We start from the raw sequence: 17582 nt of genomic DNA, 5'->3' as shown, positions 1-17582 counted from the left end.
CTTCGCAGGAACCCTCTTCCTGGGGGGCTCGCCGTCAACATCACCAGGGTCATCTCGTCTGATCTTATACCGCAATGCACCGCATACCGGGCATGCGTTCAGATCCTTGTATGCACCGTGGTAGAGGATGCAGTCATTAGGGCATGCATGTATCTTCTCCACCTCCAATCCTAGAGGGCATACGACCTTCTTTGCTGCGTATGTACTGTCAGGCAATTCGTTATCCTTTCGAAGCTTCTTCTTCAATATTTTCAGTATCTTCTCAAATCCTTTGTCAGCCACAACATTCTCTGCCTTCCACTGCAGCAATTCCAGTACGGTACCGAGCTTTGTGTTGCCATCTTCGCAATTGGGGTACAACCCTTTTTTGTGATCCTCTAACATGCGATCGAACTTCAGCTTCTCTTTTTGACTTTCGCATTGCGTCCTTGCATCGACAATGACCCGGCGGAGATTATCATCATCGGGCACATTGTCTTGTTCCTCTTGATCTTCAGCAGCTTCACCCATTGCAGCAGCATTGGTCACATCGTCTGGTTCCTCTTGATCTTCACCAGCTCCCCCCGTTGCAGCATCACCATATTCAGGGGGCACATAGTTGTCATCGTACTTTTGTTCTTCGCCGTCTTCCATCATAACCCCTATTTCTCCGTGCCTCGTCCAAACATTATAGTGTGGCATGAAACCCTTGTAAAGCAGGTGGGAGTGAAGGATTTTCCAGTTAGAGTAAGACCTCGTATTCCCACATTCAGTGCATGGACAACACATAAAACCATTCTGCTTGTTTGCCTCAGCCGCATCGAGAAACTCATGCACGCCCTTAATGCACTCGGAGGTGTGGCTGTCACCGTACATCCATTGCCGGTTCATCTGCGTGCGTTATATATAATTAAGTGTCCAAATTAATAGAAGTTCATCATCACATTAAAACCAAAGTACATACATAGTTCTCATCTAACAACATATAGCTCTCCAGAGCATCTAATTAATTAAACCATACATTGAAACTATGTAAAACATTTCAATGCGAAAACAAATGCGATCATAATCGCAACCAAGGTAACAATTGATCCAATGGCATAATGATACCAAGCCTCGATATGAATGGCATAGTTTCTAATCTTCAAGCCCATTATATCCATCTTGATCTTATGATCATCGACGACATCCGCAACATGCAACTCCAATATCATCTTCTCCTCCTCAATTTTTTTTATTTTTTCCTTCAACAAATTGTTTTCTTCTTCAACTAAATTTAACCTCTCGACAATAGAGTCGGTTGGAATTTCCAATTCACATACATCCTACATAAATAAAATCTATGTCACGTTGGTCGGCATAATTTTTCATAAACAATAAATGAACCAATAGTTATAAAGATAATATATATACCACATCCGAATCATAGACAGGACGAGGGCCGACGGGGGCGGATACCAAAACCATCGCACTATATAAGATGCAATAATAAAAGTAAGAAAATAATACAGGTATCTATGTAAACATACAAGTAAGAATATTTTTTCCTTTCAAAAAGAAGATAAGAACAAGAGGCTCACCACGGTGGTGCGGCGATGAGCTCGGCGCGGGTGATCGACGACGGTGAAGACGGGGACGGGGCGTGACGGACCGCTAAACCTAGACAAATATTGAGGAAAATGGAGCTTGAAGGTCGAGCTTGGAGAGGAGAAAGCTTAAGTAGTGTGGCTCGGGCATTCCATCGAACACCTTGTGTGCATAGGAGGTGAGCTAGAGCACCACCAAGCCCTCTCCCCCTCGGCCAGAAAAAAACAAACCAGTGTGCTCTGCTCTTACGCGAGGGGGTATATATAGGCACCTCATTGGTTCCGGTTGGTGGCATGAACCGGGACTAAAGGGGAGCCTTTGGACCCGGTTCATGCCACCAACCTGGACCAATGATGATGGGCCAGGAGCGAGGCCATTGGTCCCGGTTCGTCCCACCAACCGGGACCAAAAGGTCCAGACGAACCGGGACCAATGGCCCACGTGGCCCGGCCGGCCCATTGGGCTCACGAACCGGGTCCAATGCCCCCATGGGTCCTGGTTCTAGACTGAACCGGGACTAATGGGCTGACCCGGCCTGAACCGTTGCCCCCTTTTCTACTAGTGTTGGAATGTTGGTTGTTGGATGAAGTCAATTCAACTGTAGAGACTCTACACTGGCGGACCTACGATTGTAGCAAAAAGGGCCATGGCCCGCCCAATTTTTTTTGCAACAGCCTAGGCTAGCGGTAAATTTGGTTCATAATTATCAAAAATATTGGATTTCTTTCGGACTAGCCCGCCCATGCTTTTGAATGTAGCTCCGCCACTGTGTAGAGGGTTGGCAAATTTGAGCATTGTTGATCATTGGATATGTTGAAGGAAAAGCTTCCTAGAATATGTTAACGAGTCTATTTAAACAAGTTTTCAGTTTCAGAAGGAGAGAAAATCACCACACCAAAATCTGTCATGTATACTATCTACTCCCTCTGTCCCATAATAATGTAAAAAACGTTGTTATATTATGAGAAGGAGAGAGTAAAAGATTATATAGACAGTCTAAGCACATTGTACACAAACCTCAAAACACAGATTCTAGCGCATGCACCCACGTACGTGCTCACGGGCACGGCGACAGACGCTTGGCTCCCTGCTGCACGCGCCGGTGTCGTTGTCCACCTTTGGTGTTGGTCGATGCATGCCTCGATGTGCACTTGTGCAGCATGCAGGAGCTGGCTCGCACGTACTCCTACAGGCTACAGCTACAACGTCCGTGTGGTCAACGTGGATCCTCGTGCAGTCGTGCCCGTGTACCATGCATGCATGCATGGGTGCAGTTATGTATCCACTGCGACGGCCGGAAAAACGCACGCCTTTTCGGCCCTTGCCGGGGACCGTACGTGCCCCGGCCTGCTCAGGCTCGCGATACGTACCAGCCCAAGTAGCAGCATCGACCCACCCGCCGGCGTCGTGGTCGCCAACGGCTCATCCCGCAAAAGAGCGACACAAGGTCGCAACGTACTCGCCACTTTGCGCCGCGTCAGTTTGCCTTTTGGGCTCGCCGTGCTTGCTTCGTTCCTGTTAAGGATTAATTAAATCCTAATAATCAATGCTTAGGTCGGTTGTTTAGTTTAGCAACTGCCAGTTACCACTATGTATTCAATCCATTCGTTCCCCTCTCTCTTTTTCCTCTTTACACGTTATCAGCACTTGCTGCTCTCCAAAACGAGCGATTTGGCTATGCGGAAAGAAGAACCGATGGAAGAACCCAGCGCCAGCATCCATCGATTCAACAATTGGAAGCCTCGAACACACTCTGCCAAAGAACAGAAAATCAATCAATTGAGCGGATTGATCATACTCCAAGCAGGAACATCAGAACTTGAAATTGGGCACAATTTTCAATTACACAAAGACGCACAGAAAAGGATATGGGCGTTGACATCCAGGATCACTCGATCGAAAATCCATACCAATAACTGTAAGCATCTATGTGATTTCTTCAATTTGTGATGTTCTTACCTCTTAAATGAGTTCGGCCGCGGATCAGCGGACTCGATTCCGGACGGAGGAAGGTCTAAGCGGCGGCCGCTCGTCCACTCTCCTCCTCCCTTTTCCCCCTGGATGCGGATGGTTGAGGCCGCACCCGCGGCCTCCGTCGGCACGGCCGTCTACAGCGGCGACGACCACATCCCGGCAGCAACGCTCCTCCCTCCGGAGGAGCACCACGGCCCGCCACGCAGCCCGGCAACAGAGACGGCCAACGCGCATGCGGAGCGCAGTTCTCTCCGCCACACCTTGGCACGGCGGCGGCTCCGACGTCGCTTCTCCTGATGCAGCGCGACGGCGCGGCGGCCGGCGTTGGCGGCGGCCAACATCCGTCCCATGGCGTGGAGATGCTGCCCAGGCGCAGACGAGCTTCGATTGGCGACGCCATCTTCCCTCCTAATTCCTCACGAGGAGATGTGCTATGACTCTGTACAGCCATAGCTAACTCAATCGATGGATTCTTGGCCGTAGCGAGAATCACCGGAGAACATTATCTCTTCGGCCATTTAACAATTTGCACTTCTATTTTCTTCTATTGCCAAATAAGGCCATCAGCTTTAGTACTACTTGCAAAGAAGCCATCAGGCTAATTGTAATCGTATGACTCAGACCCTCTGGTCTTGTCATATTGTGCATCATATTTTAAAACATGAATTCTACATGTATTATGAGCATAGTAGTATTGTTCAAGTGTTCATACCTTGAATTTCATCAAATTGAGGAACATTATATATTAGAGACGACATTGTGCCATATTATACATGTTTGCCTCAGCATCATTGTAAATATTAGTTTTAGAACAACATTTCTCTGTCTTTTGCAATTGGAATTAATTTTTCTTGCAAATCTTGACGAAATCCAAAATAAGGATTTTGAAGTGTCATACTTAATATGACTACATCATATTTTATTTGTGAATCACAAGGTATTGGTGGTATCTACTGCACCATTTGCAGATTATCCATCACTACTGTGAGGTCTACATCTTGTCATTTTAACAAGATGATTACCTTCAAACTACTCTTCCAAATATTAATAATATATGTGACTACCTCAAGATATCATAAGGTAATATTGGCATCTACTGCAAAATTTTACAGACTATCCATTATTACTGCAAGGTCTACATCTTGTCACTTTGATAGATGATTACCTTCAAAGTGATTTTCTTAAATATAGCATAACATAAGGTAATAGAGATATGAACATCTACTGACAAAAGTCAGACTGTGTTTTCTATTACTGCAAGATCTACACCGCATACGGTGATTATCTTCAAAGTGTTATCCTATATATATTGAGGTCTACACATATGACTATATAGCATCAGCTATCTTAAAAATTGCTCCTTTGAAGCAATTGTTGTTGTTCACTAAAATAGGTTACTCTCATAGTAACAAATATTAATGCATGATCATTACATGTTGATCTTTTTTCTACTACTATCATTATTTAAGCCTCATTTTGATTGAATAAGTCATAGAAAATTATGCAGATATGTGCATACCCCGATGATGGTCTTCAATTACATTGGTTAAATGCATGGCAGTGAAGCCTATGTCATTATTTCTAATTATAGTGTCGTCCATCTATCAAGATGGAGACCATAATTTAGAGCAACTCTCGAGTTTCTCAAACGCTATTGTAAGGTCCACATCACATTGTGGTTATATTTTAATAGTGACTAACCAATGTTAAACATGCAAAGTATATGTTTTTGACATTGACTTTAAAGTCATACATTTTGTCAAGAATGAAGTCTAAAACATTAGCAACGATTTTATCACATGCGTTGTATTGAAGGCTACACCCAGGTTCACCAAGGATCACCTTGGACATGTTTAATCCTAGAAGTAAATTAAATAAATGCACGAGCATTTCATGTAACACATGACTGGCATTTCCAAATGCTCTAAATTCATGTTAGGCGGGAGTATTTATTTTTTAAGATGATTCATGACATCAGTCATTGTATCCACATGTGGCATTGTTGCCACCATAACCCCACGTTGAAAATGACATGGCTATTCTCTAAATAGCCAAATATGTACATATGCATTTTATATGTCACAAACATCACCTAGTTCTCAAACTAAGTACATAATGGATGAATATTCATTTATCTCAAACATATCCTTTTAGAGAAAAATGCTACTATGAGCACACAACAAATGATCACCCATTTGTTTTTCAAGACCTCAAGTCTACGACTGCTCACAATTATGTCACTTAATCAACTTCAACTTGAAATCTTGTGATCAAATATTTTCATATGCAGATCTAGTTGAGATGCCTTAATACACTTTATGTCCTCTTACGATGGTACTACCATTTTTTGGATAAAGAAACATAAATCATCAGATTCACCCAATGGGTGCTATACCATTATATGAAATTCTTGCTAGTACCAAGAATACTATGCAAGTTAGTGGTCACAAAATAGAACCATGAGAAATATGAAGTAAAGTAGAGTCTAATAGACAACCAAAGACATAATTACCTCTTAATAGGAATTGGTCGTTTTCAAATGATCACAAAGACAACTCTCAAGTTTGTCAAATGTGTGGTTACATAAGTCCTACCTATGACTACCAAACCCTCAAACATATGGTCAAACCATACCACGAATTTATTGAAAAGGGCCAATAAGTTCAATGGGGTAAATTTCATAACTTAAAAATCACAACCAAAATATTTTGGTAGATGATTGTTCTCAGGATCTTCATCAGAACGAGAACCAAAATTTAGTGCAGTAAATGGAGGATGAACTCATTTGCACTCAATAATATCGAAGACCTCAGGTAATCTCCTAATTATCCCAACATATTATTAGCCCATACTAGTACTACTATATGTAGTAAAATGTCCAATATCATATCCATTGGATACAATATTCGATAAATTTGAATGTATGTTTCAATTCATACTCAATATTGTTGCGTACACAATGATTTTCTAAGTATTAATAAATTAAATATTAGGCTTGATAGCCTTAGCCATCCTGGTTTGGGGATGATTAGAAAATTGTTGACAATTCGGTTGGTCACAACTTAACAAGTTGCGAAAATATTCCCTAGATCATCAGATTATATGTGCACCACATGTGCCATAGGGGAAATCTGTTTTAAGGAACTCTCACCTTAAAATTCTAAATGAGCCACTTATTCTTTCTTGAATGCATTCAAAAGATATATGTGGAATGTTGAACCATTATCTGGGGTAATTTAGACACTTCATGGTACTCATATACACACTCATAAAATGTTTTTAAGTGTGTCTCTTATCACACACAACCATGCATGATATTACTAAAAAATTTGCTCAACTTATCAAAGTAAGAGCAAATTCTCCTGAAAACAGGATCTATAAACCCATTCAAATGAACAATGTTGTTGAACTCATTCAATGAACATTTTTTGCATTAAGTACTTTATGTACATACCCAGAATGGTTTAGCTAAATTTCTTATCGAAGAGAGTTAAATGGATTGCATGACCACTTTTAAAGAATTGTAAATTTACCAGCCTCTTGCTGGACACATACGGCCTTACACACCGTAAATATGATCTAAATCATACCAACTGCATATCATACTACTTTCCCCTTGTAGTAACTATGTGGAACTCAACAAAGTATTTCCCATCTGCGATAATTCGGTTACATACCGATATCACCACTCCAGCGTACATCAATGAGCACTCACAGAAAATTAGGGATCTATGTGAGGAATAACAACTTATCCGTCAATCAAAATTATTCATAGCCCGTATGTTGATTGCATCAACAATAAGGATATTTTCCGGCATTAGGGGGAGATAAGTACCACAAAGAATGCCGAGAAATAAATTAGAAATGTTATTGCCATTTAATCCTTATATCCACGTACTCAAAGAATCTAAACTAGAAGTTTAGAGAATCATATATTTGCAACACATTGCAAATTTGCCACATACATTTACTGATGACAAGGTGTCACTAAATTCTGTATTCCTACAGTAAAGTGTTAGAAAGAGTGGAGGTATTTTATAAACCACTCTTCTCCCCAAATGAGAGCAAGAGGGGGAGAAAGTCTGAAAAAAAATGAGATATAACTTCTCATATGATTCCGCGGAAACAGAGGAAATCAAATCCTCAACCAGTAAATGTAATTCAACATCAAGTTGAAAAACACCTCACTGGATGCTCATCATCCAAATTCCGGCATAAACGTGCACAAATGTTTTGGTGCCGGGACATCGAAACACCTTAACTCCATTTGTTGTAGGAAATCACAAGGAGTTAAAAAGGAATAAATATTTTATCCACAAACTTCCATGATTTCATCAGAATCATATAAACTAAAGACTACATTTGTCGACATATATTTCTTCTCAAATTGCTAAAACCTTTTGGGCCCAGAACCAAAATCCATGGTAGAGTGCCTCTTGCACTCATATTGGTTCACATAAAAGGAAGCAAGTAATGAAGAATAGCACTCGCTCTGCAAACGAGTGGTATTTACCGTAGTAATACCTACTCCTCATAAGTATCTTCCATATGGAATACTAAAAACTTCTCATTCATAGACAAAGTCAATGAGGTGGTGAGAAAGCGAGGCTTGTAGCAAAAGGGTTCACGCAGAGACCCGACATCGATTACGATGTAACATACCCTCTTGGTATGAGTGGAATTATGTTTCGATACTAAATATCACTAGCGAGAAAAAAATGGTATCCATGCAGTTGATGGATGATGTGGCTACATACTCATATGAGTCACTCATTTCAGAAATCTCTATTGAAGTCCCTGAAGGTCTTATACTTCCGAATCCAAAAGCAAATCGCAACAAGTTCTGTGTAAAACTTCATAAGTCACTCTTTGACTTGAAATAGTCAGAAATCATATGGTACTACCAACTAAATAAGTTATTTCTTCAAAAGGATTACTCAAAGAATGATGATTACTTATATGTTAATAAGGGAATCCAAAATTTCATTTCCTTATATCACTTAGTGTATATCAATGACTTCATCATCAATGTATATACAAGACCTAAACATACACAAAATCATCTCAAGACGGGAAATTTGGATTAAACGAAATTTAGCTTAAGTTTATAATGTGAGCATTCTCTCAAGAATACATATCAGCCTACATATATCCAAACATATATGAGAAGTTCAATGTGGATATATCACACCAACAAAACGTATATGGTCGATATGAGGAATATTAAATTATATCTCAAGTTCACAATAAATCTTGGACAATTCCATCAGGTAAATCAAGATTTGACCATGATATGATATATGATATTGGCTCTTTACTTGATCCCAACAAAGCCATATCAATGACTGAATTTGATGGAATAGCCTTCTTATGGAAGTCATCTAAATAGAATTTAACTGCTACTTCCACTTATCATTCTAACATAATTGCTTTATCTAAAAGCATTGCAAAATATGCACGGCTCAGCGGAATGACAAACCACACTCAAAATCATGTGGTTGAGATTCATAACAATCAACTTGATTTTATCAAGATGCTACCACTTGTGTTACTCAATACCTATAGGTTATATGAAGAGCAATATCATAAAGCACATTGCTCGAAGTTCACTTATCCTCATGAATTATAGAAAAGTAAGGAAACAATTTGCAAAGAAAATACTCTGAAAATCCAACAGATTATTCACAATGTCATGATCATGTCAATGAAATTGCTATGAGACATCCTCGAGATTTGCAAAGTTCAGGGGGAGTAATCTCCCAAACTACAACCTATTAACAATCATCAGATTACATATATTGTACTCTTTTTCCCTTCATGAGTTTTCCCTCATGGTTTCTCATAAAAGGTTTTTAATGAGATAATATTGATACAAGTGTTCACATATGTCATGTCAGTTTCTCCTTATCACTACTAGGGAAAAGCCTAGCAGTAGCGCGGGTTTTGGGTGTATCAGTAGCGCGGGCGCCCGCGCTACTAATACGGCGCCACAGCTAACTTGTAGCAGTAGCGCGTGTTGACACGCGCTACTGCTATACATGGTTAGTTGTAGCGTGCGTTGCAGTACAACGCTACTGCTAATTATCTGTAGCGGGTCTTATACCCCGCGCTACTACTATTACTTTCAAAAGCAAAAAAATATCTCGATCCCGTGTGTGTTGTCAATGGCAGCAGTTGTTCGATCCAGCGATTGTTGGGGTCGCCGGAGGCATGAACAAGCAGCGGCAGACCAGATCCAGCGATGGCTGTTGGAGGAGGGCCTGTTTCCATGGAAGAGCAAGGCAGCGGCGTGGGGCTCCTCTTCCCGACCATGCCAGATATGGTCGTCCATGGCGACTACCTGCACGGGCATGGACATGGGATTGTGAGTCAAATCAGAGGGAGAGAGAGAGAGAGAGAAAGAAAACCGAGGGAGAGAGGAAGGAAATGGAGGGAGTAGCTGGGCTGGTCACCGATGGTTAGGTCTCCGGCGTGGTGGCGCGAGGCGGCGGCCTCCTAGACGACGGTCGAAGACCGGCGAGCTCCTAGACGACGGTGGTGCGAGGCGGCGCCCTCTTTCGGTGCCATGGAGGAGGCGGGGCGCATGGGCAAGAGGTCAATGTGAGAACGTATGGAGACAGAGAGGAGGGAGTGGCGGAAGAGAGGAGGGATTTGGGGGAGGGGGAGGACGGGTGGGGAAAAGGTGGTGGATGCGGATTAGCAGTAGCACGGTACGTAAAACGTGTTGCTGCTAAGAAAGTAGCAGCAGCGCGCTTTCGGTACAAGCGCTACTGCTAACCGGGACCAAAAGTGTGCCCGATTTGAAAATTAGCAGCAGCGACCTTAGAAAAACCTCGCTACTGCTACAGCTATAGCAGAGCGCGGCTCGCGGCACCGCGCTGCTGCTAAATGGAGCTGGGTGGGCACTGTCGGTCGATATTTGTAGCAGCGCGGGTTACGCCGAGCGCGCTACTGCTAAGCACTTTTCAGTAGCGGGTTTTCCACACCCGCGCTACTGCTAATTAGCAGTAGCGCTTCTTTTTGAGCCGCGTTGCTGCTAAGATTCTGTGTATAGGGTTTTCCCTAGTAGTGTATATTTTCCCATTGGGTTTTAAAGGAGTTTTCAGTTACATATCAGATCGCACTCTTTTCCTTATGAGTTTTCTTTCAAAGTTTCTCATAACGGTTTTTAACGAGGCAATATATTTTTAAGATTATATGCTATACTTTCAAGTTTTTCCCATTGGGTTTTAAAGGAAAGTATACAAAGCATATTTATTGTTCTCTAAACTCATCAATGATTTCTCTCCTTCTTCAAAGGTTTTTCTCATATGAGTTATCAAGAGACAATAATCATTATATGTTGCATCATTTTCTCCTTATTATTTTTCCCACCGGGTTTAAAGGAGTTTTGGCAACATATCTACACTATTCTCCTCATATTTTTCCCACAGGGTTTTTGGAGGAGACTTTAAAGATTATACAAGCATTTCTGAAGATGAAGATGATGAGCATTCTCAAGGGCGGCCATATATTAGGAGGAGTCTATCAAGATGATGCATATTCATCTAGTGAAGCATAGATTAGGGGGAGTGTTAAGGATTAATTAAATCCTAATAATCAATGCTTAGGTCGGTTGTTTAGTTTAGCAACCGCTAGTTACCACTATGTAATTACCGCCTTTGTACATGGGTATAAATACCCTATTCTTCAGTCAATGCAATCACTGTTCAATCCATTCGTTCCTTTCTTTCTTTTTCCTCTTTACAGTTCGGACATATTTGCATGCAAGTAGCTAGCATAGCATCCATGCATGCTTATTATACTAACTGCATGGATTCTAAGTAAGACCTGTACATGGAATGAAAACACATCAGCACTTCCCAAGTAGGTGCCGACGCATCACGCATGTATCAAGTTACCGACGTAGCGATGGAAGGGAGGACGGAACGGACGGCAGTCTCATCGTCTCATCGCATCGGCATCTCGGCAAGTAGCACTGCACATGCTCCTCCTCCGTGCCATCCGCTCACGGTCGTCGTCGTCGTCGTACCGGCGAGCGCACGGCCATTCCCTGTGCTAACTACTTTTTTTTTTGAATGTTGGCAGGGTCTACCAAATTCATTGATCAGAAGGGAAGGACAAAGGGTGGGCTACAGAGAGTAGCGCCAAAACGAAAGCAAAGAATACAAGCGAGAGGAGAGCAGAAGATCAAAAAAGAAAGAACAACAACTCCACGCCGCCTAGCGACCTAGCCTGGATCAAAAGGAATACCAGCTCCCGCGAGGTTCTAGAGTGTGATTTCCTCTCTTAATCGCCTGACAAAACCGTCTAAGCTCAGAGCTTCCTGCTGGAACGTCCTCCTATTCCTTTCTTTCCACAATTCCCAGGGAACAAGGTGTAACAAGGACAAAGTTCCTTTCTTCTTCTCCGTTGCCGCTCGGCTATGACAGTCAGCCATCCATCCCAAGATGCTTGTTTGGTTGCTCCATGACTGCGGCTGGAGCGCGGGCATGCTAGTTAGGTGGGCGATCCTTCCCCAAGCTTGCTTGGACCATGGGCATTCCCAAAACAAGTGCGTCGTGGTTTCCAGGTTTTTTTCGCATAGTGCACAGAAATAGTTGTTCTCCCACCCGCGCCGCAGCAGAATATCCGCCGTGAGGATCCTCCCAAATGCCGCAGTCCAGGCGAAGAAACGACATTTCTCAGGCGCCCACGCTCTCCAAATTAGATTGTAGTTCTCCGTGTGGATCGATCCCCGAACTGCAGGAGGTAGGCAGATCTCGCTGTGTAATCTAAAGATTTCGTGAAACGCCACTAGATAGCGTCGTCCTGGCCCTCGTGAAGTTGCACCTCATCTAATAATGTTGCTAGCCGCATCAGGTCCGGTAGCATCTGATCATTTAGCCCTTTAGCTAGGTCTGTTAACCAAGTTTCCTCGAGCAGTGCCTCATGGACTGTTCTGTTCTTCCTTGCCGCGATCTTGAAGAGGGTAGGCGCAATGGTTTTCGGGCATTGTCCATGAAGCCATTGATCGTGCCAAAACTTGGCCCGTCGACCATCCCCCACTGTAACCTTGGTTGCCATTGCAAATAGCATGCGGTCCTTGTCGTCGCACGGCAGCTGAAAGTTCACCCAAGGACGTGTCAGATAGCACCATGCAGACCATAACCATCGCAGCCTCAGCGCTGACCCAAAGCGCGGCAGGTCCAGCACACCTAAACCCCCAAATTTTTTGGGGCGGCAGATGAGACTCCAAGCCACCCTACATTTGCCACCGGAGCATTCTTCCTCGCCACTCCAAAGCCATGCACGGCAGATCTGCAGCAAACGTTTCCATATCCAGGCCGGCAATTTATGGACCGTCATCATATAGATGGCCAGGGCAGTCAAGCCCGATTTTAGAAGCACCAACCGGCCACTCTTTGCCATTAGTCTGCCCTTCCACATCGCGGTCTTACTGCCGAATTTCAGGAGCCAAGGGTCAAGATCGACTTTGGTTAGATTCCGCAGTGACAAGGGCATTCCGAGGTATGTGATAGGGAAACTTTTGATCGGGATTCCAAGGTGGGCCAAGACTCGATCCAGCTTGATCCCTCCGCATCGAATAGGCAGGGCTGCACTTTTGATCTTGTTTGTGTGCAGTCCGGTGGCTGCTGCAAAGCATTGTAGAAGCAGGTTAATCATTGACGCTTCACTCTCCGTCGGGTTCATGAATAGTGCTACATCATCAGCATAGAAGGAGCAGCGCATCAAGCGCCTTCGCCCCGGCAGCTTGGATAGCATGTCGCGCTCCGTTGCGACGGACATGAGTCTTTGAAGTGGGTCCATTGCCAGGATGAAAAGGAAAGGGGATATCGGATCTCCTTGCCGCAAGCCATTTCGGTGAGTCACAATCTCTGATTGTTGTCCATTGATTAGCACTCTAGAGGTCGATGTCCTCAGAATCATGGCGATCCACTCACACCATCGAGAGCCAAATCCCCTGGCCTGCATCATCTCCAGCAGGTACGCCCAGGATAACGAGTCGAACGCCTTGGCAATGTCGAGCTTTAGGAGGATTGACGGCTTCTTGGTCTTGTGCAAGAAACGAATGGTGCTTTGGACATATAGGAAGTTTTCCTGTATACTACGCTTTTTTATGAAGGCGCTTTGACATTGATCCACTAATTCTTCCAATTTAGGAGCTAGCCGGCGGGCGAGAATCTTAGAGAAGATTTTAATCAAACTGTGCAGCAAAGAAACTGTGCTAGCTACTAGATGCTGCCTAAACCACACCGTAGCACCGTACCCTTTTCCGCTGCCCGCCCGCGCGGCCGCGCCCATCTTTTTCACCGCGCTGAAAAGCGCAAAAGTCGAAGCAAAAATAGCGCCAAAAAACGACAGGGCGAGGGAGCAGGGGCAGAACGGTCTTTCTACGCAACGGTTGCGAATGATTGGGCGAGCAGCGCTCTCCCGCGCCAGCTCCATCCCGCACAGTGCACTGCAGACGCAGGAGGATCGATCGATCGACCAAAGGATGGGGGCGCCTGCATCTGCATCTGCATCTGCATGCGGGAGGATGCACATCGCCACCTGCAGGCTGCAGCCTGAGAGAGACTGCCGCAGACCGCAACGCTACTGGAGCTGCCGCGCCGGTCCCGCCCTGGCCGCTCCTCATCGACGTGGCCCCGGCCGGCGTCCAGCTTTACTCTCCGGCGCGGCGGGAAAGCCTTCCTCATTTCGGTCCCGGGGTACGTACGGGTGCGGGCTTTACGCGCGCGCGTGGCGGAGTCACGGCCCCGCCGGCTCGGGCCGAGCATGTGCGCGCAATAAGCTCCTCGAGGTGACGCGTCGGGCGCGCGCACGGCGGCCTCGATCGGGCGAGGCGTGGTCAACGTGGGGGGTAGGAGCTAGAGGAGAGCGCTCCAGCATGGCACATTGGCACTCACGATGAGTGCGTGACCGGCCGGAGGAGATCGAGCAAGCAAGCTATCCTATCCTCTGGGAGCGGGACGACTGGCCGGTCGGCCGTTACGATTGGTTGGTTAGCGTACGTACGCAGCTCGGCAGTACGGCGAAGCGCGCGCGCCGGCATGAATATGGGGGGAGACAGCGGGTAATCTTCCCGTCCCGTGCATCAACGGCAAGCCCGGAGGAACCAACGTGGAAGGAGCATGGTACTATACAGTAACAATGTCTGTCCGGCGTTGATGCTGGCTTTGCGGCATTTCATATCTGAGCCGCCGAACCGGCCAGGCATCCAGGACTACTTCCCCGTTTTGTGTCCAGGTTATTCTAATTTCGGGGAAGCAAAACAGAATCGGTGAACAAAGAGAGACCCACGTCCACGTTCAGCTTCATCCGGGCTCCCAATATAATCAGACGAATGTGTATCGCCTTGTACTGGCTGGGCCATAATGCAGCGTCACAGCAGTACGTAGGATCTGCGGACTAGCTCAATATGGTGTGCATTCATTCATGGTCGTATAAGTAGAGAAAAATGAAGTTTTCAACAAGCCACTGTTCATGGTCAGGAAGAACACATGCATGCTGAACAGTCAGGTAGTTGACCTAGTATTACTAATTACCTAGTGCTCTACAATCTGACCAGGACACCTCAGACGGAATCTGGCGTGTACTCGTTCATATGGACGTAGTACAAGTAGAACAAATGAAATTGTCAACGAGCCACCGTTGATCAACCAGAACACATGCTGAGATCTGGTATGTGACCAAGATTAATTACCTAGTACTACCGAGTACCGACTACTACGTAGAATCTGACCAGGATACCTTAAACTGCTAACCTCATATTCTCAGTGACAAGGCAGTCATGGATCCAGACAGAAAATCAGCACTCCATTCACGATTAGGAAAGCTATGAGATCTCTTCTGGAGTTTGCACATCAGCACATGCCAAGATATGTTATTTCTTGATTGAGGCGACAAAACCTGCAGCCACTCACTCGGTAAAGCTCCAAACCCTCTGCGCACCCAAAATCTCACCTTGGAGGCATACATAAATTTACCATTTTGTTGCCTAGCTACGCACCGTCACCAACTACAGTAGTACTAATAATTAAGCTTTGCCCCCATACAATAACGGGGTCTCGTTTGTCCTCGCGCGAGTGAAGTGCGACACTGCATGCTGCGGCGTTTCAAACGTGTTCCTGCTTTCGCTAGTGCCGCCAAGCTTCGAGTAATCCAACACTCCATGCCAAAAAGCTCTGAAAGGGACCGAGTGCACCCACCCGATCCTGATTCCTCATCCTGTACTGTCGATCAGTAGAGAGTGGTATTGTACGATTTACGGGCAGAGGCGTTTGTCACGAAGATTCCAAAGTTGACAGGATTTTGTTTCTTCCGAGGGGAAGAAAGAAAGTCGATCTAGCCGCCGCAAGGTCGAGAAGCTTTCCGGCAGCTCCTCTCCATTGACAACCTCTCAGTCGGCGGCGGTCATCGTATCTCACCTGTGCAGACGTATATAGCTATAGGTTTATGGTCCTACTAGTTTAGGTCTTAGGTCGTTCCATGTCTTGGCTTCGATGACATAGAATAAAAATAAAAAAGCTTCGGATCTTTCTCCGATGAGACGTCATGTTCTATGGTCGATGATGCATTTCAGAACTAGTCTGTTCAAGGAGGCGGCGGTATTCACATGGTGGACTTGTGTCATTAGGCTCTGTCGTTGCGACGACAATTTTTCAACACCGGTGCGGAGCTTGGGAAGTAGTCTAGAAGAAGATGTAGACCGTGGTCTACCTCGGCGGCATATGAAAGACCGTGGATGTGTTGGATTCATGGTTGGCACATAGCAGATCCTCCTCTAACGTTTTTGTCAAGCCAGGGTATTAGATCCGGAGTTCGATGACGAGTCCGGGGTGTTGTCCCGATCATATTCTTTCAACAGCAATGACATAATTTTGTTGCATCTGGTCTTGTAGAATATACTTCATCCTCCATAATCCCATGAAATCACAGTTAGCTATCGATTTACTGCATCCAAACCAATGAGCATGTCGAATGCCTCGGCATGAAGGTCACAAAGCATTTCTTTCCCTAACGGCGGTTAGGGTTGCATCTTTCCTCCAAGAAGCACCGGCGAGCTTGTGGGTTCGCCTCCCCTCTGTCAATCGCTCCGGTGGCGAGGAGGAGAATTCCGGTGACTCGGCTCCAGATAGTAATTTAGGTTAGGGTTTTTAGTCCCCAGAAGGCGGCGTTCAGGCGGATGGCGGTGCTTCGTCTTTGTTTGTCTTCTGGATTCTGATCCTCCTTAAGTTCGTCAGTATGGACGGAACCGACAGAGCTCCGGCGTTGATTCCCGTCTTCTCCTTGGAACGGTGAGGTTAGAGTTTCTCGCCATGCGTGTGTGAGGGCGAGATCTGGTATCAAGCGCTTCAGATTGATTCATGTGTTTAACGACGACGACTGCGACTCCAGGGCGGTGGTCCTTAGGGGCACGGGCACGAAGACTCCCCGACTGTCATCGATAAGGCCAGGCCGACTCCAGTAGGGGAGCGACGACAACAACATGTTGGTGGCTCGTTCTGGTGGCGGTAGTGGTCGTTCGGTGGTACAGAGACCTCGATGTAATTTGTATTGTGATTGTGATACTTTTTACTTCTAATGAACTTTTTCAATAGTCATGGATGCCTTTTTCGCAAAAAAATAAGAATGCCACGGCATGATTGAATTGGTCGTTGCTAGCATTGATGAATAAACCGTCATCCTCTCAGTCGCACTACAACGTGATCTTCGTCCATGGTTTCATCAACATTAAGCTATAACCACGGAATGAAGATTGTCTCAACATCAAGTTATAACCATGCATCCGTCGCCGCTCCCTTGTCTGATTCGGCCTGACCTTGTCCAGTCCGGATGTCTTTGGAGGGAACTCTTCCTTTTTCACACACCTCGGAGAAATTCGCAACTGAGTTGGCAGCCATGGAAGCTCTAGCAGGACCTTGCATCCCAGCAGAATGTGCCAACCCGTGCCAGTCAAAATTCTCTGCTAGTTAATTTTGAGGTGCCCACAGGTGTAAAGTTTAAACTGCATTGAAGGCGGAGGTAGATTTGGCTGG

At 45.2% G+C, this 17582-nt stretch overlaps 1 long non-coding RNA gene across 1 annotated transcript; it reads right to left on the bottom strand.

Moving 5' to 3' along the window:
* Window positions 1-2368: 2368 nt before the first annotated feature.
* On the bottom strand, window positions 2369-3667 carry LOC119328359. The gene is made up of 3 exons (XR_005158935.1): window positions 3526-3667; window positions 3153-3319; window positions 2369-3081 (listed from the first exon to the last, which is right to left on the bottom strand). It is a non-coding gene; the product is annotated as an uncharacterized LOC119328359 (long non-coding RNA).
* Between the last annotated feature and the right edge of the window lie 13915 nt (window positions 3668-17582).

The sequence above is a fragment of the Triticum dicoccoides genome, chromosome 7A, assembly GCF_002162155.2.
Source record: "Triticum dicoccoides isolate Atlit2015 ecotype Zavitan chromosome 7A, WEW_v2.0, whole genome shotgun sequence".
NCBI classification, from domain to species: domain Eukaryota; kingdom Viridiplantae; phylum Streptophyta; class Magnoliopsida; order Poales; family Poaceae; genus Triticum; species Triticum dicoccoides.
The sequence above is the reverse complement of the archived record's forward strand: the minus strand, read 5'-3'. Positions and strand labels throughout refer to the sequence as shown.